Here is an 11,120-nt window from a genome sequence, read left to right on the forward strand (position 1 = left end):
GCTAGCAGAAGTTCTCAGTGAAACTTCCTGCGTGAACTTTCGTGTGCCTGTGTATGCATGTTCATGTGTGCAGGCAGTCATGTGCACGGATGGAGGCTTTGGCCACCTCAAGTGTCGTTCCTGAGGTACCATCTACCTTATCCTTGGAAAAAGAGTCTCTCATTGGCCTGGAACTTCCTGAGTAAGTTAGTGTGGTTGGTCAGTGAGACCCAGAGAGAGATTCCTGTCTCCACCTCCCCAGAGATGGGATTGCAAGTGTGTACCGCCCTACCTGGCATTTTTATGTGGGCTCTGAGGATCAAACTCATATCCTTGTGTTTTCTCAGAAAGCACTTTCCCAACGGAACCACCTGCTGTGTGAAGGATTTTTGTGAAGTTTTCATGTGACAGTCTCTGAGGGGACACCGGTTGCCTGTTTCATAGGCTGGAAAGTAATGTCAGGTAGATCCAAGAAGTATGGTAGACCCAACTCAGAATCAACATTCCTTGTGAAGAAGCCCTGAACCCTGGGCAGGGCCTGAGGGGCAGAGCTGAGCTGTACCAGAGGCCCCTGTGGTCACACATCTGTCCCCGCTGGGCAGACGTGGACCTATAGACATCAATCCTCCCAGCCTAAGCCTGTGTCTCTCAGGACTAATTCAAAATAAGACTCCAAACTATAAGATGCAGATGTTTAGTTTAAATAATGAGCCGTCCGATGTAGGGTCATCACCAGCCTGTCTTTTGTCCCCAGCCTGTGTGGTGTTGGAGATTTTGTCCACATTTTTTGATGCATCCGTTTATCTAGGACTCAGGGTGATCATCGTACGTACCTCTCTCATGCTTCTACTGTGGGTGTGAGTTTTGTGTAAATATTGCTTGAAGGGTCTGGGGAGATGGTTCCATTAGTAAAATACATGTCACACAAACATGTGAATATGAGTCCAGATCCCCAGAACCCACGTAAAAAGTGGGGCCCAGCTATGCATTTCTATAATCCTCTACTAGGAGGCTTTCTGGACAGTCTTGCTGAATTGGTGAGCTCCAGGTTCAGTGAGAAACTTTGACTCAGAAAAAAAAAAAAAAAAAGGAGGTAGGCAATTAAGTAAATGGCCCTACATTGACCTTGGGCCTTCATACATATATATGTACACATGCCCGCATGTAACACACACACACACACACGCACGCACGCACGCACGCACGCACGCACGCACGCACGCACGCACACATTCCTAGATGGTTAAGGGCTGTGACACAATGGTAGAGTTCTTGACTAGCATGTGTAAGAACCTAGAATCAATCCCTAGTATTGTGCTTAGAGCATGTCTCATACTCAAGGAAAGCTCTACAGGTGTATGATCATGATCCCTAACTTACAGGCTTGCTGGAATTAAAGTAGGCTTTTCCTGGGCCCTGGAGTATCTTTCGGGCATGCCTGCACATGTGTGCCTTATGTCTGCCCTTCTCCCAGTGCTCTGGAATCTCTCTGGATGGATGGACATAGGCAGGTGGGAGAGGGGTTGGTCCAATAGTGCCTGCCTGGGGCTGAGGCCATCCTGGCACTGGGTACCACATACTTCTGTGGCTTTAGTGGAAGCATCCTGCGTGCTGAGGCCTCCTCCTCTTGGGGTCTGTTATGTGTATATATTCTTAGAGGCACCCTGAGTCACCCTGAGCCTGGTCCTGGGAAACTGCGAACGCTTTTCCTCAAAGAACAGGAGCCTGGGCCCAGCCTGTCTCCACCCATAGCAAAAGCTCAGCCGCAAGGGGACACTGAAGGCCTTCAGGGAGGGGGCAATATGGAACCCACGTCCTGGTCTCTCGTCAGTGTCTCCTACATCTTCCCCATGTTTCTTCCTCACAGTGAGGCTGTGGCAGGGGAGAATGGCATTCCTAACGGTGCCAGCCTAAGCCAGCCTGGGCTGCCCTTTTCATATGAGGAGAGGAGAATCTTCAATACTTGTGTCTTCCTTGGGGCCCAGGGTAGGGTCAGCTGAGCCAGGAAGGAGTGATGGACAGTCAGAACACAGAATCCAAGGCACAAAGACACAGCGCCCCTTGCCCAAGGCCCCTCGATAATATTCCTGTCCTAGGCAGCTGGGACTTGGGACGGATCCTGAGTTCTTGGCTCAGGGTCCCTCAATTACAGTGATGATAGTCTTTCCTTTGCTGGATGTAGACCCTGGCGGCTGGAGTCCTTCCTGCACAGGCCGGTGCTCTGTGGTGAGTGTGTATGCTTCCTGAGGCAGGACCACAAGTGACAGGGACTCAGCCTCTCTCACTGGAGGCTGAAAGTCTCACCCAAGTGTTCCGCCTGGGATTGGGTCTCTCTAAGGCTCCAGGGCAGAATCCTTCCCCCAAATCCATTAGTATTTTTCATCATGTCTTTCCCTGTGCAAATGTTTCTCACAGGATCCTGGATGCCATGACTTCCTGGCTCTTCTGGAAGTTTCTTCACGTTCCCACTGGCCTACCAAAAGGCTCTGGGGCTTTGAGATTTCTGTCCTCGCAGGCGTGGCTTCCAGGAGGTTTGGGGTGGAGAACAGCTCCGGGGACTATTCTGGGATCACCACAAATGTCACCTTCCTGTGAGCAGGGACTTTTCTCTAGACATGGCTGGATGATGTCATCACAAATTACAAGGGCTCTGTTGGGCGTGGTCAGGGGCGTGGCCTCAGTGTCTGCTGGGCCCTGGTATGGACACTTAGGGACCCCCAGGTTGGTCATCTTCTACTGGGCTCTGGGTACGAAGTTTGCTTAGAGGAGCCGGGCCCTGAGTCTACATGCTCCCTGGGAAAATCCGAAACTCTAGGCAAGAGATTTGTTTGTTTACTTAGGATGTGACTGTGAGTCCAGTTAAATGGCCAAATTGGTCATTTCTCTTGGGAGGCCCCAGGGGCCACCCCTCAGAGGGTAAGAGGCAAGGAGAGCAATGTGTGTCCCCTGGGAACAGGCCAAGCCTAGGCAATTCAAGCTTTTGACTGGTAAAGGCCATAGTGGGTAGACCCTCTGCCTCCTGAATGACGCTAGGAGGCCTTGCAGGGTAATTGAGAAGCACGGATGGGCAGCTGGGCTGGAAGCTTGGCAATGTCACTCTGCTTTTGGAGAGCAGTCAGCTGCCCCAAAGTTAGGCTGTTCTCCCAAGACAGGTGGGAGGATCGGGGCAAAGAGAGGATGGTTTAAATGATAGACACATGAGGTCTGGGGTGATGGCTCGGTGGGTAAGTGCTTACTGTTCAAGCATGAGGACCTGGGTTCAGATCCCCAGCATCCACGTAAAAGGCTGGGTGTTGGGGCATGTCCTTGTAATCCATACGTGGGAGGCTGAAAGATAGATCTCCGGAGACTACTCTCCAACTTACCAGTGAGTTCCACGTTCGCTGAGAGGTCCTGTCTTGAAAAAGATGGTGATAGCCTGAGAAAGACACTTGAATTCAGCTGCCGCCCTCCATACATGTACACATCAATAAATACATAAATAAGTCCTTAAAAGTAAGTAAGTTGATAGACAGGTGACTTAAACTGTCCACAGTCCCATTAAAAAGCTAAAGAGAAACATGTGATGCTAAGCTTAGTAATATATTTATTAAATCGAATATAGTAAAAATTCTGCTATTTGCACATAGTCATTTAAAAATGAGATAACTAAATTCTTAAAAAATATAGTCTTTGGTATATGTACCACTGAGCCACGCTCTCACTGGGGGATTCTAGGCAGGTGCTCTGCCACTGAGCCTCACCCCAGTCCCTCACTGGGGGATTCTAGGCAACAGTCCAGAATATCTCACTTTGGGAAATACTGGCATGCATCTAGTTATCATAAAAATTATAATTGAAAAATAAATCATGTAGTTGGTGCCTGAACCACACTTAAAGTTTTTTTTATTATAACACCAAAATATTCATTTTTATTAACATTCTCAAAGACAAAAATGCTTCAGTTTTAGATGTTTTCCACGGGCTATTTTCTGAGCGTGTTTTGTATGATTAAAGACCGTTGGCATTTCCTCTTTCTTTCATTTCTTCATTTCTTTGGCTCATTCTGTCCTCTTAATGTTTGCCCTTTTCTTTATTTGTGGAAGCTATTTATATATCAGAGTCATTAACCCTTTGTCTATAATATAATTTAAAAATGCTTGCTCATTTAGTTATGCATTTATTTAATCCTTCTTTTTTTGGGAGGGGCAATGAAAGGTTTTTGTTTTTTTTATGTAGAAATTATAGAAAACTTGTCCAATGCTTTCTAGGCTCTCAGAGCTGACTTACTTACTTCAAATACATTTTATTTGTGGGTCAGCGAGATGACTCCACTTAAGCCCAAACTGGATGAACTGAGTTTGAGATTGAAGGAAAGGGCCGACTCCTGAAAGTCCTCTAGTTCTGCAGGAACATCGGAACAAGTGCATGACAAACAGTCTCGGGGAGTGAGGTCTTAGTGCATTTTCAAATGAAGCATGAGACTGGGTACTCTACACAGTTGTGTGATGTGGGTTATTTTGCACTTGTGTGTGTGTGTGTGTGTGTGTGTGTGTGTGTGTGTGTGTGTGTGTGCATGTGCGTGCGTGCACATGGAAGCTGGAATTTGATGCTTGAGGCAGGACTCAGATGCTTCTCAGCTGGACTCAGAGCGTGTGGACTTGGCTAGGCCAGCTAGCCAGCTCGTCCTAGGGATTCCCTGTCTTCTCCTCCGGGGTGCTGGCATCACAGGCAGGCTGCCACACCCGCCTGGTGTGCACTTGGTTGCTGTGCATCCGAACTCACATCTTCACACCTGCCTGGCCAGTGAGTGCTCAATGCACTGAAACAGCTCCTAGCACTAGTATTGAAAAGTGTTCTCACTGCCCAGAGTTGTGTAAATGTCCTACCCTCAAAGTCCACACCTCTCAGCCTTTGTTTATTTGTTTACCTTCCTGAGCTGTGGCAATAAGGACTGTGGTCATTTTCCCTGTGTCTACTCCTTATCCCAGGATCACATCCCTTTTAAAAGCAGCTTTGTTGACTCAAAATTGATGTATGGGAATCAGCAGGTACTTAAAAAAAAAAGCTTTATTTTTACTTCATGTGTCTAGGTGTTTTGCCTGCATATATGTGCACCATGTGTGTGTCTGGTGCCCACAGAAGCCAGAAGTGTGTAGGGGGTATGAGATCCCCTGGAACTGGAGTTACAAGGCTGTTGTGAATCACCATGTGGGTGCTGGGAACCCGAGTCCTCTGGAAGAGACCACAGTGCTCCTAACCACTGAATTCTACACATACTTAATGCATATACTTTGACAGGTCTCAGTGCATGTATACAGCAGCACTTGGTTCAGGAAGGTGAGCTTGTGGTCCCCACCTTGTCCTCTCACAGTTTACAGTGTCACCCAAGTTCACAAACCTGTGCCCCCACCAAGGGAGTGTCCCTTCTGTGCATCTAATTTAGATTAGCTGCCTTTTGTTTTCCTTTTTGGTCTCATGTAGCCTAGATTGACCTCAAATTTCACTATCTAGATGGGGATGACCTGGAGCTTCATGTGTGTGAGTGTGTATGTGCATTTATGCGTATGTGCATGCCTGTGTGGGAGTGCAAGTGCCAATGCTTGCATGCTCAGAGAGCAGAGGGAAAAGACATATGCCCTGCTCTCTCACTCTATATCTTATTCCCTTGGGACATGGTCTCTCACTGAACCTGGAGCTAGGCTGGCAGCCAGCATGCCCTGCAATTTTCCTAACCTCACTCCCAACAGCACTAGAATAATAGATGTATGTAGCTATGCCCAGCTTTTTATATGGGCGCAAGCATTCAAACTCAGCTCCTCAGACTTATACAGCAAGTGTTCTTACCTGCTTAGCCATCTCCCTGCCCTGTCCTTGAACCTATGATCCTCCTGCCTCTACCTCTTGAGTGCTGGTATCATAAGTGTGAATCACCACACCCAGTTTGTGTGGTGTTGGGGATCAAACTCAGGGCTTTCATGCATGTTAGACAGAGTCACGCTCCCTGGTGCCTTGTTGGCATTTTTCATTTTCTCTATACATAAAATAATGATATTTTTTCCAAATATCAAATTTTTCAAATACACTATAGGCTCATTCTTTTCAGGGTTGAGCAACAGTCCATGGTGTGGACATACCACCCTCTATTCCTCCATTCACCTGCTGTGGGTGATTAGGTTGGCTCTATTTTCTGCATTTCACAGATAGAGCTTTAACCTAGGTCTAGATCTCCAGAAATTCATAAAAGGTTTGTTCTTGAATGTTCCTGGCCGTTTAGAGTTTCCCATTTTAATTTAGATGAGTTAGAATGAATTGGAGCTATACACATGGTCTCTTACTTGCCTATTTCATGGGGATCATGGTAGAGACAGATGAGGGTCCGAGGATCAGAAGGAGAAAAGACAGAGGGACTCCCAGAGGGGTGGGGCTTCTGCCAAGGAGAAATCCATCAGGGTGTGAGAAGTAGGGGCCCAGTCAACATCTGACATTCAGCTCCCTCTTGACCCATCTTCAAGGACTCAGCCGACCCAGGATGCTCACAGGGGAGCTTTGTGGCTTGAGTAAGTTGCCTCGCTCTATCTTACACATCCAGGCCTCCAGGCCGGGGACACAGATGAGATCATCATGTCCCTGAGCGTGGCCTGCGTGGCCTGTTCTGGCCATCTGGGGGTTTCTCCTAGTTCTTGTGTCTCAGGTCTTTGCATGTTGAATCTAGCCATTTCTGACCTTTGGCTAGACAGCCCAGGGACTGGGGAGGCAGGAGCCTCAGCCCCACGGGACTCCTTGTGGTCCTTCCTCATGGAGTGGTCCAGATGCTGATGGGTCTAGCTAGCCATCAGAGAGGAGTGTGGGTCTCAGTCCGAGGCTTAAAGGAGTCATGGGTGGTTGTGAGAGCTTGTTTTCTGGAAGGCGCGGGAACAGAGAGGGCGTTTGTTATGGTCCCAGGTTGACATCAGGGGAATGGAAGCTACCTGTAGTTGTCTTTCTTTAGTTAAGTAAGAGTGACAGGCGGGGGGCTAGTGATGCTGTGGACATTCTCTGAAGTCTCCCTTACCCTTAAGGTTCCAGACCAGCTGGACAGAGAGGCTGCCCACCTTCCCAGGACCCCAAGCTTTCCTCACGCAAGTGGCCACTGCTCCAGCAGGCAGATGGGGCCTTGCCTCCCTGCTGGAAGGCTTTGTGGTTGTGTATGGGGTATCAGGACCCTTGGAACCCCGACCAGGGCCACATGCCTTGGATTCCAGGGTGCCTCAGGAGGGACACTGAGTAGTGTCCTATTTCTGGGGCCAAGGCGCACAAGCTGAGCTTGCTAGGGGAAAACACTCTGTAATTCAGAAAAGCCTACTTGACACAGAAGCCAGCTGGCTACAGTTGGAAAATAGAAACGGGAGGGCTTGGGAAACGGCAGGAGGACCTGAGTTTGCTCCCCACAAAACCCATGTGAAAAAGCCGGGCGGAGTAGCACATGCTTGCAACCCCAGTGCTGGAGATGGGGAGGCAGGGGGCTCACTGAGGCTTGCTGGACAAACAAGCAGTCTGTGAGCTCTGGTTCCAGCGGTGAGTCACCCAGTGTTGACCTCTGTCCCCCACGTGCATGTGTGCACATGTGCACATGTTCCTGCACATACATGTGCTTGTACACAAACACACGTAGAGAGTATCAGACAGTGTTCCGTACTGCCTTCACATGAGGCTTAGGATGGGGACAGTAAGTCTAAATAGGCCTGCTTTATGGCTTCAATTGCTGCCTTGGGCTCTGTAGGGCTAGTGTTGTGAGACCGTGAGGAGGACACCCTCCTGGACTGGAGACCAGATCTGGCTTCGGTCCCTTTAGTACTGGGAAGATTCAGGATTGGGCTCAGACCCAATCACCCCTACACCTACACCCCTTTTCCACAATGGGGGCTGAGATCTGCTGGAGGTCTGAGATCAGGGCTCTAGGAACACTTTGAATCGATCTTGGCTGACACCTCTGGCTCATGGGACTCTGTCTCTGTGTCTCTCTATCTAGATGTCCCTAAAACATCACAGGACTGAGGATGGCAGCTGTTGGTGGGGCAGGTGGATGGAGGAAAGAGGAGGTATGTCTCAAAACATTTGAGTAAGACTGAAGATCCCATCTTAGTCATGCTAGGCCTGAACCCAGGGAGCAGGGGCACAGGTTGAGGCTGTGGGAGGGACTTGACCTCCCATCTGTAAGTGGGATAAGTACCACACATGTGTGGTACTTACCTCTTGTATCTGAGGAGAGTGGGATGGGGGGATGGTGAAAGAGAAAGAGAGACAAGATAGGACACCTTAGTTATTTTCTCAAGCGAGGATGGCTCAGTTTAGACAGTGCAGAAGGACTTGGAGAGTTGACTTTTCTCACAACAAAAGGGTGTAAGACTCAATAGGGAAACTGAGGCAGGGATCTGTTGACTAAGATTCTCTTCCAATTGTTCAATTGAAAGGTTACCTGTTTAGTACTTATCTGGGCTAGGCAAGTCTGCTTATATCCATCCATCCATCCACCCACCCCACTATCCACATAACCACCTATCTATCCATCCATGTCTCCATAACCATCCAACTGTCCATTCATATAACCAACCACCTGCCTATCACCATTCATCAGTCCATTCACCCATACATTAATCTATTTGCTATTCACCCAACCATCCATCCATCCACCCACCCACCACCAGCTATCCATCTATCCATCCTCACCATCCATTCATTCACCCATTCATCCATCCATTCACTCTCCATATGTGTATTCACCCACCTACATCATCCATTCATGGACCCACTCACCTACCCATCATTTATCCACCCCTCTGTGCAAACAGCCATAAATCTATATATCCTTCACCCACTCACCCACCCACCAATCCTTGTGACCATCCATCTATCTGTAAACCCACTCACCTTTCCATCTAACTCGCCATCCGTCCACCAAACAGCTACCTTCTCTATGCCAGATGTGGTTCTGGGTTAAGAGGATTTGGCAATGAGGAGACACAGCTGCATCTTAGACTGGCAACCCCAGAACTTTAATGCGCTGGAGGAATAGAGAACAGAAATGCCAGCACTCTGCAAAATCTTCCATTACTGGGATTCTCTAGTGCTGTGGGATGGTCTGTATGTCAAATGTGTTGCTGATTGGTCAATGAATAAATCACTGATTGGCAGTGGCCAGGCAGGAAGTATAGGCGGGACTAACAGAGAGGAAAATTGAGAGAACAGGAAGCTGGGGAGGGAGACACTGCCAGCCGCCATCAGGACAAGGAAGATGTAAAGTGCCGGTAAGCCACAAGCCACGTGGCAAGGTATAGATTAATAGAAATGGATTAATTTAAGCTGTAAGAACAGTTAGCAAGAAGCCTGCCACGGCCATACAGTTTGAAACCAATATAAGTCTCTGTGTTTATTTGATCGGGTTTAAGCGGCTTGGGACTGGCGGGTGAGAGAGATTTGTCCTGACTGTGGGCCAGGCAGGAAAACTCTAGCAACACTCTAGGGTGTGTGTGGGGCTGAGGGGGGGGGGGGGAGTCTGGGGAGACTGATTCCACGGGCCTACACTTTGGGGCTCTGTCCATCTGAGGGCAGTGTCAGGGGAAGAGTCTCTCCCACACAGGTTTTGGAGGTCCTGCCAGTGGAGGTCCTGAACACCAAACCATATTCCTCCGAGCCTCTGGCCTCTGAGCTCTCTGCAGGCATGGCCTGAGAGCCAGCTTTGCTGAGCACCTGCTGGGAGCAGCTCCAGACGCTTCAGCCAGCTATTAATGGACCCGAACTCCCATCCACAGAGCTCCTTCTGAAGACAGGACAAGAGCCTTGGGTGGATGGAGAGCCAGAGCTGGGAAGTGCACCTCAGGATTTGGACCCAGGTGGTCGGAGTAGCCGAGGGGCCTTTCTCAACAAGGACCTGCTCCAAGATCTGCATGGTGGCCAAGGGCCCAACTTGGACACCTGAGCATTTCTTCCAAGTCCCGATTCTATTTAGAAGCTGGCTTGGGACAAGGGCAGGGCCTGCGGCCACTCTTAACATGACCTTCGATCTCCACAGTCTTCCTGGCCCCTGCTCAAGGTAGGGCTCGGTTTCTCTCTGGCTTCTACTAGGATTACTTAATGGATAAAAAATAACTAAGTCCGGGGCTCAAGTGTCAGCCATGGGAACAGCTGAGGCTAGTGGCTGGCCTTTTATGCCTTGCAGCTCCATGGGGAGCTTGTCCCTCCCTTTGGTGGTAGCAGCTGGGGTAGAGCTGATGGAGGGGGCAGGGCTAAAAAGAGTTCTGCACATGGAAGTCTCGGGCATAAATGAGGCCACACCTGAGCAAATCAGTATGACTGAGAAAAACCAAAGTCCCTTCTTTTAAACATGGCCTTGTAAGTCCCACCACAATCCCTGGTACCCAGTGGGAAACAGAGATACATCTGGGCGTACATATGGTCTCATCTCTTCCTATTTCTTCCTCCTGCAGTGCAGAGATATAATCTGCTTCTCTTAAGAGGTGAGAGCATGCCATCCTGATCATGGAAGCCCGTGCCACACAGGCTGGGCTTGAGACAGATGCCTACAAAACATGAGTAAGGCAAGTCATGTCAGCTAGCTTCCCACCCCTCCCCCACCTCAATGTATACATTGTCTGTCCATCCATCCAACTCCACCCACTCACCTACCCATCCATCCACTATCCAACTATGCACCCACTTACCCGTCCATCATCCATCCACCTACTCATCCATCTACCCACCTATCCATTCACATCTGTCCATCCATCTTCCCATTCAGATGGGAGTCTGTCTACTCATCTGTCTCTCCATCTATCTACCTACCTATTCATCCACCCATTCACCCATACGTCTACCCACACTTCCATCCATCCACTCACCCACTCATCCACCTTCATATATTCATTCATCTGTTTACTCAAACATCCTCCCGCCAACCTACCCATAATCCATCCATCCATCCATCCATCCATCCATCCATCCATCCACCCATCCATCCACTCACCCATCCAAGCTTATCCAACCATCTATTCACCCATCTCATCCATCTACCTGTCCATCTATTCATCATGTATCTATGACTCCACTCCAACCATTATTCATCTATCCTCCACTCCCGTATCCACTTAACAATTTCTCCATTTTTCCTATTTATTGCAGGGTGG

General features: G+C 48.9%; 1 long non-coding RNA gene across 1 annotated transcript; it reads left to right on the plus strand.

Annotated features, from left to right (window-relative positions):
* Positions 1–9,077: 9,077 nt before the first annotated feature.
* Positions 9,078–10,536, plus strand: LOC128120678 (uncharacterized). Its single transcript, XR_008221929.1, has 3 exons — positions 9,078–9,245; positions 9,750–10,030; positions 10,425–10,536. It is a non-coding gene; the product is annotated as an uncharacterized LOC128120678 (long non-coding RNA).
* Positions 10,537–11,120: the final 584 nt, after the last annotated feature.

Source organism: Peromyscus californicus, unplaced genomic scaffold, assembly GCF_007827085.1.
Source record: "Peromyscus californicus insignis strain IS unplaced genomic scaffold, ASM782708v3 Scaffold_2__1_contigs__length_46816999, whole genome shotgun sequence".
NCBI classification, from domain to species: Eukaryota; Metazoa; Chordata; class Mammalia; order Rodentia; family Cricetidae; genus Peromyscus; species Peromyscus californicus.